Here is an 11,769-nt window from a genome sequence, read left to right on the forward strand (position 1 = left end):
CACACACACACATACACACGTTTTCAAAACTTCTTTTTTGTGTGCTGGTTAAAAACTGTCCTCATTTTTAAATATCAGCTTACATCTGCAGCTCTAGAAAACCCACAGACTCATCAGACTTGATGATTACGTGGCCCATTTTGGTTCTGTAGATCGTTGGATGTAGCTGTAGAGTTAGACAACGTTTTTATGATTCTGGTTAAATTTCTGTTTCCAAGTCTTCAAAAGCTTTTTGTTTGCCTGTTTAAATTTTAGTTTTGTGGTTCCCCCCTCCCTTTGGAAGAGAGAGAGAAGGAAAATGGGTAAGGGTAGGTAATTATGTGAGGAGGATCTAGGAGTTCAGGGCCAGGGAAACAATATCAAAATTCTATGAGAATAATTTTAATTTAAAAAACTACATGGGATATCACCATTATCCTTCTGTCTTCAAAATCCAGCACATTTCTTGGTAGTCAGAAATTATTTATGGATTTGTACAACAAATAAATAAATTATTAGGTGGTAATTAATGAATGAAATGATGCCCCCATTAACTAAATGGATTGTGAGGAGCATATTCATAGAGTTCAGGTTTACATATTTCAGAGTTGAGGTATGTATGAGTCAAAGGCAGCCTGTGTTCACCAGGCTGAATTTCATGGGAGCTGTCTGGCTTTCAGATCGATGGAGAGGTTTCTAGTTCTTAGTCAATAGTTGTGCTGTTGTGCTATTTGAGGTCATCCAGAGAGAAACCATCAAAGAGGGGAACCAAGGCACTTTAAAGGAGTAATTTTTGGTTATCATTTGTATTACACCCCAAATACGCATGCCGCTTGAATGTCAACTGATTTTTATTATGCCCTAGGACAAGCATGAAACTCAAATATAAGATGTGCCCAGAGAAACAGGTGCTGAAGGTTTGGTCCTCTGGGACTAGAAGACAGCAAACCATTAGAACAGTGGTTGTCAACCTGTGGGTTGTGACTCCGCTGGGGGTTGCGTATCACATATCCTGTAGATATCAGATATTCTGTGTATTAGATATTAATGTGATGATTCTTAACAGTAGCAAAATGACATTTATGAAGTAGTGGCACAATAATTTTATGTTTGAGGGTCAGCATGACACGAGGAATTATGTTAAAGGCATTAGAAAAGTTAAATTTTGAGAACCACTGCTGTAGGAGGTGATGCCTAGTAGGGAAGCCTTTGGGTCAGCGGGGGTGGGCAGTGCCTGAAGGAGAGAGTGAACCCGAATGCCAGTTTCTCCCGCTTTCCCATTTTGCCTCTTGACTCATCATGTTAGCAACTTTGCTTTGCAATGTGTTCCTCACCAGTAAATCCAGCATCCCAGTCAGAAGCTGGGGTAACAGAGTCATATGATCTTAGACCAGAGCATCTAAGAGTGTGACCCTATATAAACCTTTTCTCCATTTTTAAGTTAACTGTCTCAGATATTTTATTACAGTGATAAAAAAGTGATTGCAGTATCTATACATGAAACAAACCATTTCATTCGACCATTTTTGATGGTTTCTACAAGTTTCTTTTACTTATCCTGGCATGGCCTCTCTTACGCTGTTATTTCTTTTTCTCTTTAATATAATATATATATATAAATTATATATATATATATATAATGCTACTAACATTCTGACTTGCAATCTGACAACACTGCTCTTTGGAAAAGCAACAGTTAAGGGGAAAGAGGAGGGGCTGGTGAAGGAGAGTGAAAAGAAAGGACTGAGAAATGAGACACCAATAAAGAGAGTTTATGTCACTGATGCCAGAGGGATATTTTTAAGAATGAAGCTGTGGTCACAAGTGTGAAATGCTACAAGAAGGTGAAGGGAGACTATTGAATTTGTCAATTAGGAAGCCATTAGTAACTCTATCGAGGACGCTTTATCTGTAGCTGGCTTAGAGTCAATTGAGGAGGGATGAGACAGTGGACCGCACACACTATCTCGTAGAAACCTTCTTATTGCAGAAACCAGACTTTCCAGGCACCAGTCTGCTAGGAATTTTACTGTTTTTTCTTTCCTTTATAATGATCTTATAGGGCGGGCATTATTAGTTGTGTGGCTTTTTAAGATGAAGCAAGTGACTTGAGTGTCAGAGAAGGCTATTTAGGTAGACAAAGAAACCCATCGTCACCCAGGAAGCGACAGACCTGGGATGCCCACTGGCCTGAGTCTGTAGTTTCCCAATTCTGCTGTAACAGTTACTCTATATTTCTAGTATCAGATAAGTGAGTAATTTCTGTGGGCCCGAGTTTACCAATCTGTAGGATCATACATGGAGAGAGGGGGTCAAATATTATAGACCACAGAGATATAGCAAACAAAGAACAAATATTCACCCACTCAGCATTTTCAATTTAATCCTCAAAGGAAGTGATTTTCCTAAAATTTCTAGAAGTAATAAGAACACATGGCAAAACTTAAGCTGATACATAAGGTGGAAAGAGACTTGATTATCTTCTCTGTTTTTGTGTCCTGTGTGATTCCAGGGGAAAGTCCTTCTACATCTTCTGTTTTCCTGGTTCATCAGTTAAGACTGTGTGCATTTGTTCTTCACTCTCTCATTCCCCAATCCTTTCTTTCTTTCTTTCTTTCTTTCTTTCTTTCTCTCTCTCTCTCTCTCTCTCTTTCTCTCTCTCTCCTTTCTTTCTTTCTTTCTTTTTCTCTTTCTTTCTTTCTTTCTTTCCTTCTTTCTTTTTTTGTTATGAAGCAATTTATTGAGCCCAGCATCCTTTGTTCTAATGCTTCCTTTTGGCAGCTGCCACCTGTCCAGTCATCCTGTCCATAGCTCTCTGTCCCTGAGGTGTTAGCTTGTGGCCCCCATCTTGGTCCTTTTCCACCATTTTCAGCCCCTCCAGGGCTTGGAGGACCTGATGGGCCATACTCTTACAGCCTCTGCTGAACTGGCAGGGCCTGAATAGATCTTAGTCATGGTACAGGTGCTGTGCTGTGGAAGCAGCTCGTGTGTAGAACCAGTTCTCATCGTATGGTGCAAGCTCTTTATGTTTGGCCAGCTTGACTGCATCCACCCATTCGGGGACTTTCAGCTTCCCAAACTCTTTGAGGAAGGCTGCCAGAGCTCTGACAAACTCCAGCTGGTTAACATCTTTTACAGTAACTCCAGCCATCCTGTGGCCTCTGCACTGCCAGCCAGGGAAAAGGGCCATTCCCCATATTCTTCATGTAAAAACTATCTTGGGGATTCAGGAGAGGTCCGTTGATAAAATGAGTCCAGGTTGAAGGAATCCAATACCCTAGAAGCAGAGGCCAGCATGCAAAGGACTAAAATTTTTTGTGTAAGAGGTTGCATTCATCCAGTCATCTGCTTCCCATGTTTTAACTTAAGATGATTGGGAAGGGAGTCAGCCACTAAAGAAGTGGCAACCTCAAGATCATTTACCCAAGGCTATCCCTTCTGACTTGGAAACACTACACATATTTATTTCACCTGGAGCCCTTTGTAGATCTTTGCTGTACTATTGTCCTATTCCAGAGCAAAATAGCATGTAGCCAGACCAAATGCCTCCCCAGACTCCTTCTGTGGAAGCTTTCAGAGTGGATAAAAGTTGGGGCACTGACATGGCTACCTGTAATGCTACCAATTTATGGGCTAATATCACACATTAACTGTTTCTTTTGTTAGTATACATTTTTTTTTTTTTGTAGAAGGGCTATGACAGTATTCTCAGAAACTAGGACAGCTGTGATGTCAAAAGAGGACAAATCATTCAGAATAATTATTAATGTATTGGTATGTAATGATATTACTACCATTAATACCATCTCTTAGAGTCGTTAGGCAGGTGCTAAGAAGGGACTTGAATGTTGGGCTTTTATGCTCTAAAAAAAAAAAAAAAAAAAAAAAAAAGAACCTGAGACTGTGGGAATGAGTTGGTTACTTCAGTAGAATGCTGGCCTGTGTCTTTATCTTCAGTTCAAGAGCAGATATTTTTAGGGATAGACTTTAGAGCTAGTGAGGCTGTGCTTTTAAAAAGTACTTGCCTTAATGACCAGCTACTGTATAAAAGAGGTTGAACTGGAGACTAAGCACCTGGAATTAGCTAAGCTCTTGGGGGATCTCGTTGAAGCAGAATGTTTCCTTCTAAATTTCCAGAAAAAGCTGGTGGATTTGACAGCCATCATCCTTCTAATTTTAAAGAATGGGCAGTTTCCTCAAACTTTATATGCTTAGGGATAGAATCTAGAATGGTCTTCAGATGGTTTCCTGGGGGAAAGGCTGACAGAGTCGGGGAAAGACTCCCAAGAGAGGAAGTGTCTCCATCCAGCTTCCTCAGCCACATTTAGGGAACATGCTATGCTGTACACATTCCATTCCAAGTTTCAGTGGCTCATGAGAGCCAGTAGAGTTTCAAGATAGATAAGATTCTTGGGCCACACTGAAGAAGGTCTAAACATGTCTCCTCTGCAAGTCAGTTGGGCAGAGTTCGGACTAGAGTAGCTTTCTGAAAGCTGGACACAGGAACTAAAGGAGGACTTTTGCTCTGCATTTTTCTTTCTGTGGTTTGATTCCCAATTTAATTCTTACTTGCATTTTGTATTTAATCCTGGAGGATAAAAATAGGTAGGATGGAGAAGGCACAAGTGACATTGGTAGCCAAGTTCATCGGCAAAGTAAGCCTGGGGACACAGGTACTTCACTGTAACGCATTAGAGATGCCTAAGAGGAATAGACAGGTTGGTATGCGACAATTCTACAAGGGTGAAATGTATGGAAAAGAAGGGGGTGTTCTACAGGTCTGCCTATGCCAGTCTTTCTTTTTTAAGTATCTGGGAGTTACAAACTGAAACATCTGTGTGTTTTGAGTTCTACAGGGCAGGTCTCATACCAGTGGCCTAATGCTGTGAGATGTCTTTCCTGGTTTGGTTTTTGTTTTTTGTTTTGTTTTGTTTTGTTTGGAGATAGTACAAAGGGGCTGCCAGTGGTTAGGGGCATGAGAAGATGGCAGGCAGAAGCCACTTCTATAGGGAGCTCCCACAATAGAGTGAACAGTATAGCATGGGGTAGTTATAGCAACTGAGATGAAATTATAGCAGCAGCCAAGGGTTCTGCTAACCAGATAGCTACTCCACTGCCTCATACCACTAGCAGGTAGCAGGTCTACCCTTAGCCTATAAACCATGGACCAGTTAAGACAGGCACCTTTAGCAAAGCTGTATGATTGCAGTGGGATGTGAGATTTACTTTTTTTTTTTTTGGCATTTATTCTGTGTATCCAAGCAACACTTTATGAATGAAATAACGTATGAGCATCCCCTGTTTGTCTGTAGGGTCACAGAGAGGCACCTAATTAGAAGCATGAGTAATGTTTGAGTCACAGATCTTTGGAGAATTAAATCAGTACAGTTTTATTTTAATTGGAAAGGGAATGCACTTATCTTCTTAAGGGTTTACATAAACACGGATGATATGTATTTGGTTTGATAGAAGAGAATATATGTACTGTAGTCTATCGTTTTTGAGTGGCTTAACCTCATCTTTCTGCTCTCTGTAAAGTCACAGCTTTATTTGACTCTTCTTATTTTAAAACTGAAACCTAGTTATGAGGCATTACTAACACTGCCAAGCTACGTTGATATACGGATGATAAGGCAAAATTAGAGATGTCAAAAAAAAAAAAAAAAACCCAAGTCCAGAACGTTTGTGTTGATGCAGACAAGGGGTGCTACAAAGACATATGGGCCACAGGTGCCTACTTTTCCTGAAATGAGATCTATCAGGCAGCATGGGTATGCTGAAGGGAAGTCTGCAAAGAGAACAGACTGACCCAGGTGATGTGCAGAATTGCAGAAGGATCAGTAGTCTGAGACCTCAGTTACTCTTTACCAAAAGCATGAGTTGTGGCCTTGTGAGATACTAGCTGATTTTTTCAGCAGCACTAAACATCACAGTCAGCTACTGAACCTGGATCTCTGTACTCCTAGGGTTATGTTCTTCTTCATTTGGACTTCGAGACTCAGTGCCTTATTTGATGGGTAATGGCTTGCTTCCTCTTTCCCTCCTGTACATCTTTCAGAGTCATTTCTCCTTTGGGATTTGCCAGCAGAATCCTTCCTCTGCATCCTCAGAACTAGGGGAGAACATTGCAGGCAGTAAATAAGGTTGGATGGAGGTGGACCACTGGGTTTAGGGAACATGTAATCGAAGGCATCCGCAAAGGATTGGCTAAAATTGGGGCATGACAAACTGTTGTAGGTACATTGTGTGTGTGTGCATGTGTGTGTGTGTGTGTGTCTGTCTGCTTATCTGTCTGTGTGTTCATGTGTCTGTGTGTTACACTGAGACTGGCAGCACCCCGAGAGCTGCCCTGCCTCACCTTTTCATCTGAGTGGCTGGCACTGGCCTCTAAGTTTAGGCTTCCCCTTTACAGATACATGGGCTTTTTTTTTAACTGTTCCTTCCCCTGGACAGCTACTCAGAGTAAATACTCTCTGGCTATATCCAGCTCCATGAACCAGAACCTTGAAACTATCTAGGATCCTATGGGAAGAAAGACCTATTCTTGCTTCTCTCCAGGGTCTGTCTCCAGGTGCTACAGGGGCGACAGGTGTGGCTGGTGGAACTGCTACTTCTAGGTAGAGGAAGGGTTACCTGTTTAACCTGATACCCAGCTGAGTGTCCTGGCTGTGTTCTCTTCCAGTTCACTCTTAGGCTACAGAGATGGGCTTGAACAGTGAGACCAAGGCAGGTTATCATTAGGGGGCCTTTGGAGTTCTCCTAAACTGGGCATCCTTTAACTTTATCCTCTGGTCTCACAGGTTGGAGTTCCCTATGGGTGTGTTTGGAGTGTGCAGGCAGTGCTCAGAGCTAGGGTTATGGAAACACACAGTACAGGGGAACAGAAGGCTCTAAGTGGGCTCCGATTTTAGTGTAACTTTTTGAGTGTTAAGTGGGATGATGAATATGGAGTCAAGTCTCCAGTCAATAATGCATTGCCACTGGGAGTCCGAAGCTAATCAATGTGCCTGAAAACCGGATATGAGGAAATAAACAGAAGATGATGTAGAAAGGACTTGGATTAGACATTCAAAAGAACTGGCCCAGTAGGAATTATAAATAGCACTGGTGATGGAATTGTCTTCTCCAGGAGGCTTTTTAAAATAAGAAACATTTTCTTGGATCTGAGCTGGGTCTTTACATATGGTTACCCAGGGTTGGTCAATTTAATTATACAAGGATGCATCAAACAAGCTCAGGCAGCTGAGAAATCCTCTCTGCTTAAATTAGGAAGAAAAGACTGGAAAGACTTGGATCCAGAGAAGGTATGAGGAAGGGATTAATGTAGCCAGAGAGGGCTCTGTGAAGGCCACTGTATTTCATTAGAGAACTGCCACTTTCATACCTGGCCCTTCCCTATTTGTGCATGCACAGACACACAGACACACAGACACACAGACACAGACACAGAAACACATACACAGACATACAGAGACACATACATACAGATACTGACATACAGACACACAGACACAGACACACAGACACAGACACATACACACACACACAGACACACAGACACATACACACAGATACAGACACACAAACACACACAGAGACACACAGAGACACATACAGACACACAGAGACACATACATACAGATACAGACACACAGACACACAGAGACACATACAGACACACACACACACACATAGCCACACAGACATAGAAACACGCGGACACAGAGACACAGACACACACAAAGACACACAGAGACACAGACACAGAGACAGACACACAGACACAGAGACAGAGTCATGGACAAATAGACACAGACACACAGACATAAACACAGAAACACACAGACACAGAAACACACACATAGACACACAGACACAGAAACACACACATAGACACACAGAGACACATACACACAGATACAGTCACACACACACACACATAGACACACAGATACACAGACACAGAGACACAGACACACACAAAGACACAGAGACACAGACACAGAGACAGACACACAGACACAGAGACAGAATCACGGACAAACAGACACACACACACAGAAATACACGCATAGACACACACACAGACACAGATACACACAGACACACACAGACACACACACACACACACACACACACACACACACATGGAGAGGGTAGAGAGAGACCTACGTAAGGATGCACACTCTTACATACATATACTTTTCTAACTCCATCCTCGGTCCTAACGAGGGTACTGACTTAGCATTGTATCAGACTCCTGAACCTCCTCGCTGGGTTTCATAGATACAGTTCTTAAAGCTGAGGGCAAAGAAGGAACCAGTCTCCTGCCTGGCTCCCCTGACTTTCTCTAATGCTGCTCATTGTAGGTTTTGCTTTTTGTGTTTTTGTATAGCAGCAGATTCTTTGTTTCTGGAATCAGGGGTTTTCCTGAATCCCTCAGCTTTCCCCAGCCTTTTGCCTGAGACTATCTGGACCAGGATGAAACCACAGTGAGGAAATGGGGGTGGAAGTAGAGATGGCTTCTGCCTTCTCAGGCAGGCTGGGTGTACTCTGCTTCATTAGCATAAGAATAGAGAGACTTTCCCCGTTATCCTCCCTTAGGGACAGAGAGCAATAGAGAGCAAAGGCTCCTGCTCTGTCCAGCTCTTTCAGGGATCCTGGGACTTGGAAATGACTACTGTCACATTCTTCCAATCCTCTGAGGAACCTAAGACTCACAAGATTGCAAAAACCTTTGATGGAGCCGGCTGGTGGATCTCCACTCCAGATTTTCCAGCTGTCCCTGTCCCCCCCACCGCTCAGAGAGCAGGATGCTGAGATGGCTCGGTGATGCAGAAGGTATGTGCTTTTTCAGTTCTGGTGCTGATGCTGTGTGTGTGGTGAGGTCTCTGTGGCGCAATGGACGAGCGCGCTGGACTTCTAATCCAGAGGTTCCGGGTTCGAGTCCCGGCAGAGATGGTCGCCTGGCATGTGCCTCTTTTGTTTTGAATGCTGTCATGCTAGGTTGGTAATTATATTTATTCATCCCTAGAGGTTCCGAGAAGAGAAAGAGAAGCTCTTTCCTCAGGAATTCTGAATGTTCTCTCTCCTTTGCTTCCCTCCATCTTTATTTTTTTTCTCTCTTCCTCCCTGGCTGATTTTGATTTTTCTGGTGGATACGTGGATATTTGCTACATGTTTCTTCTTAACTGATACACTTTTGCTTTGTGATGGAATAATAGACACAAAATAACTAAGATGCCTGAGCTCAGGTTATTGTAACCTCTCTGGTTCCTACCTTTATCTCTCTGAGAAAACCTAGGGGCAGACTGACCCACATGCAAAGAGGAAATGGCCAGTTGTTCTCTAAGATAATCCCCACCTTGATCAAAGTGGGGTCAGAGGACAGCTGGGGTTCATACAGAGGCTAATTTCTCACAGTCTTTGTCGGCTATTCTTTTGCATTCTTAGCACTTTGGATGCTATGGCTCATCACTCACATATCCATCTGTAAGGTGAAATGCAACCGTGTTCTGCTCTTTGTCTCAGTAAACTACAAAACAACACACCAATTACCAGAAGCAAGCTGGCAGAGCTTATCCCCAGGAAGTTAAAGGCCTCCTCGAAGTGCTCTTGGGGTGAAGTTTGTTATGTTTCTCCTGTATGTATGTGAATGTCATGTTTATAATGCCCAACAAGCTGCTTTCTCACCCCTCTCGCAACCCTTATTAATTTCTGCCACCTTCTCAGGTCTCATCTGACAGGCTACATCCAACCTGCTTGGGAGCCTGGTCACACTGGCCTGTAGTTTCTCTTTGGGGCTGGCCCGGCTCCCTCCCTTGCACATTGCTGCTGCTATATGTGATCATCTGGATGAACCTGCCCTTGGCGAGAACTGACCTCCACCTCAGGTGATCCTGAGAAATCTGAGAAGACACCTTCCCTTGCCTGCTGGAGACAGTCAGCATCTCTCCCACGGGGCCTTTTTTTGGGAAGGAGACCAGAGGACACAACCATTCACTTGCATTCTGAGGAAGTTTGGGCAGGAAGAGGGAGGGCACATATTGGGACATAACCAAACCATGTTTAGGCTTGGAGAATCGATAACACAGAATCATACTCGGGGCAGAGGCAGGTGCTTTCCCGTTTGAAATGTGCTTTACTTGCAAGATGAAACTTCTGCTCCTCTTTTAAAGTAGATGAGTTTTTAAGAGTCTGAAGATTCTTGTAGTCAGAGCCAAAATAAACAGAAAAAAAAAAGACCAAAAATAAACAGAAAAAAAAAAGACCAAAAACAAACAAAACTCTACCTTTCTGAGTTATCTTAGAGGATACCAGACACATGCAACTTATCAGGGCTATGGAGTCTATAAAGTTGAGACCAGAAATCCAGCCCCCTCCAAAAAGATCCTTTCATGGAGCATTTTATTTGTTGTTAAATAGACATATTCTTTTCAATGGCTTTGAACTCAAAGCTGTGAGAAAATATTAGCATGTGGTGGAAGGAGTCTGAGGAAGTGGACAGAGCATAAGCAAGGGATGAGTCACATTTTCCAACCACAGTCTCAATATCACGTTTGCTTTTCTGGTCCTCATCTCACACCCCTGGTTAGTAACAATAAACATTAGAAGGAGATTGTTTCTATGTGCACTGGCAAATGTCAGAGCAAGGACCTGGGCTCATGTTCAGCTTCTTGTGTCTTAAAAAGTTCACATGATTAATGACTGCATGCCCTGGAACCATCAAGACCCAGGCTAAGAAAGAAGGCAGGGAAATGTGTGTACACAGTAGGCTTTTCTTTGTGGTTTGTTCATGCTGGGTCATGATGTGATATGGTGAGCTCTTCTCCTAATGTGAGGTTCTGTGCCCCAAGGCTCACTTGAGCCTTCCTTGCTGATGTCTAACTTGGAATCAGAGATCCTTGCCATAAGATGTAGCTACCTTCTGAACTTTAGTTTGCTCACTTATAGAAATGGTTATGTGATCTTTCCTAGAAATGGGAAAATTAGTGAGAAAGTCCATTGTGTGTCACTGTACAATGTGAAGGCTCTGTTTGTTTACAAGTCACCCCCACCTTTTTCCTTGTGGAAAAGGTGTCTGGCCGACAAGTGATCCAGTGTGTATGCTGTCACACAACACTGGTGCTAACTTGGAATTCCTAGGAAAGAGAACTGACAGGATGGTCCTAGCTGGGGGTTCCATCTGAAGACAATGGTCCTTTTGTGCCTCACATAAGAGGACTTTTCTTCTCAGCTGGCTGGGGAGAGACATATCCTACCCACTTCATCGAAAGGATCTAGAAGTTTCCACATAGTTAAACCCCATTTAGCTTTTGGCTTTATGTGTCCATCTTGAGGGGTAATGTTTTGAGAACTTGGAGGGTATTAAGTTTTTCTATATTGGTTAAAAATCCAACTGTATATGATAACAATTTTCCTCTTATTACATGAGGAATAGTTCCCAATTTATGAATATTAAAAATATTGCATTTCAAAGATACTCAAAACAAAATGGTAACAGATTTTTGTAGGCATATATTTTTTTGCAACTTTTAGTAAGCATTTGACCTTTCATCTAGCCCACTACCCACCAGAGACAGGGGAAGAGAAAAGTTATTCCTATGTGAGGGAGGTAGACCTGTTCAGCCATAGTTCTTTGGGGGTGAGCTCGATCTTCTTTGCCAGCAGGTAAGTCCTGTAGCAAACACCAACCATGATTCAGCAACTGCAGACCAGTCCTCTCACTAGGCACCACACATGCAAACCAGCAGCTGTAGTTCAATTCTGAAGAAACAGAAAGGCTCACCA

General features: G+C 42.7%; 1 non-coding gene and 1 pseudogene across 1 annotated transcript; one reads left to right on the plus strand and one right to left on the minus strand.

The window, feature by feature from the left end:
* Nucleotides 1-2,740: 2,740 nt before the first annotated feature.
* On the minus strand, nt 2,741-3,130 carry LOC116103809 (annotated as a pseudogene).
* Nucleotides 3,131-8,866: 5,736 nt separating this feature from the next.
* Trnar-ucu lies at nt 8,867-8,940 on the plus strand. The gene has a single exon. It is a non-coding gene; the product is annotated as a tRNA-Arg (tRNA).
* The last annotated feature ends 2,829 nt before the right edge of the window (nt 8,941-11,769 follow it).

This window comes from Mastomys coucha, unplaced genomic scaffold (genome assembly GCF_008632895.1).
Source record: "Mastomys coucha isolate ucsf_1 unplaced genomic scaffold, UCSF_Mcou_1 pScaffold1, whole genome shotgun sequence".
NCBI classification, from domain to species: domain Eukaryota; kingdom Metazoa; phylum Chordata; class Mammalia; order Rodentia; family Muridae; genus Mastomys; species Mastomys coucha.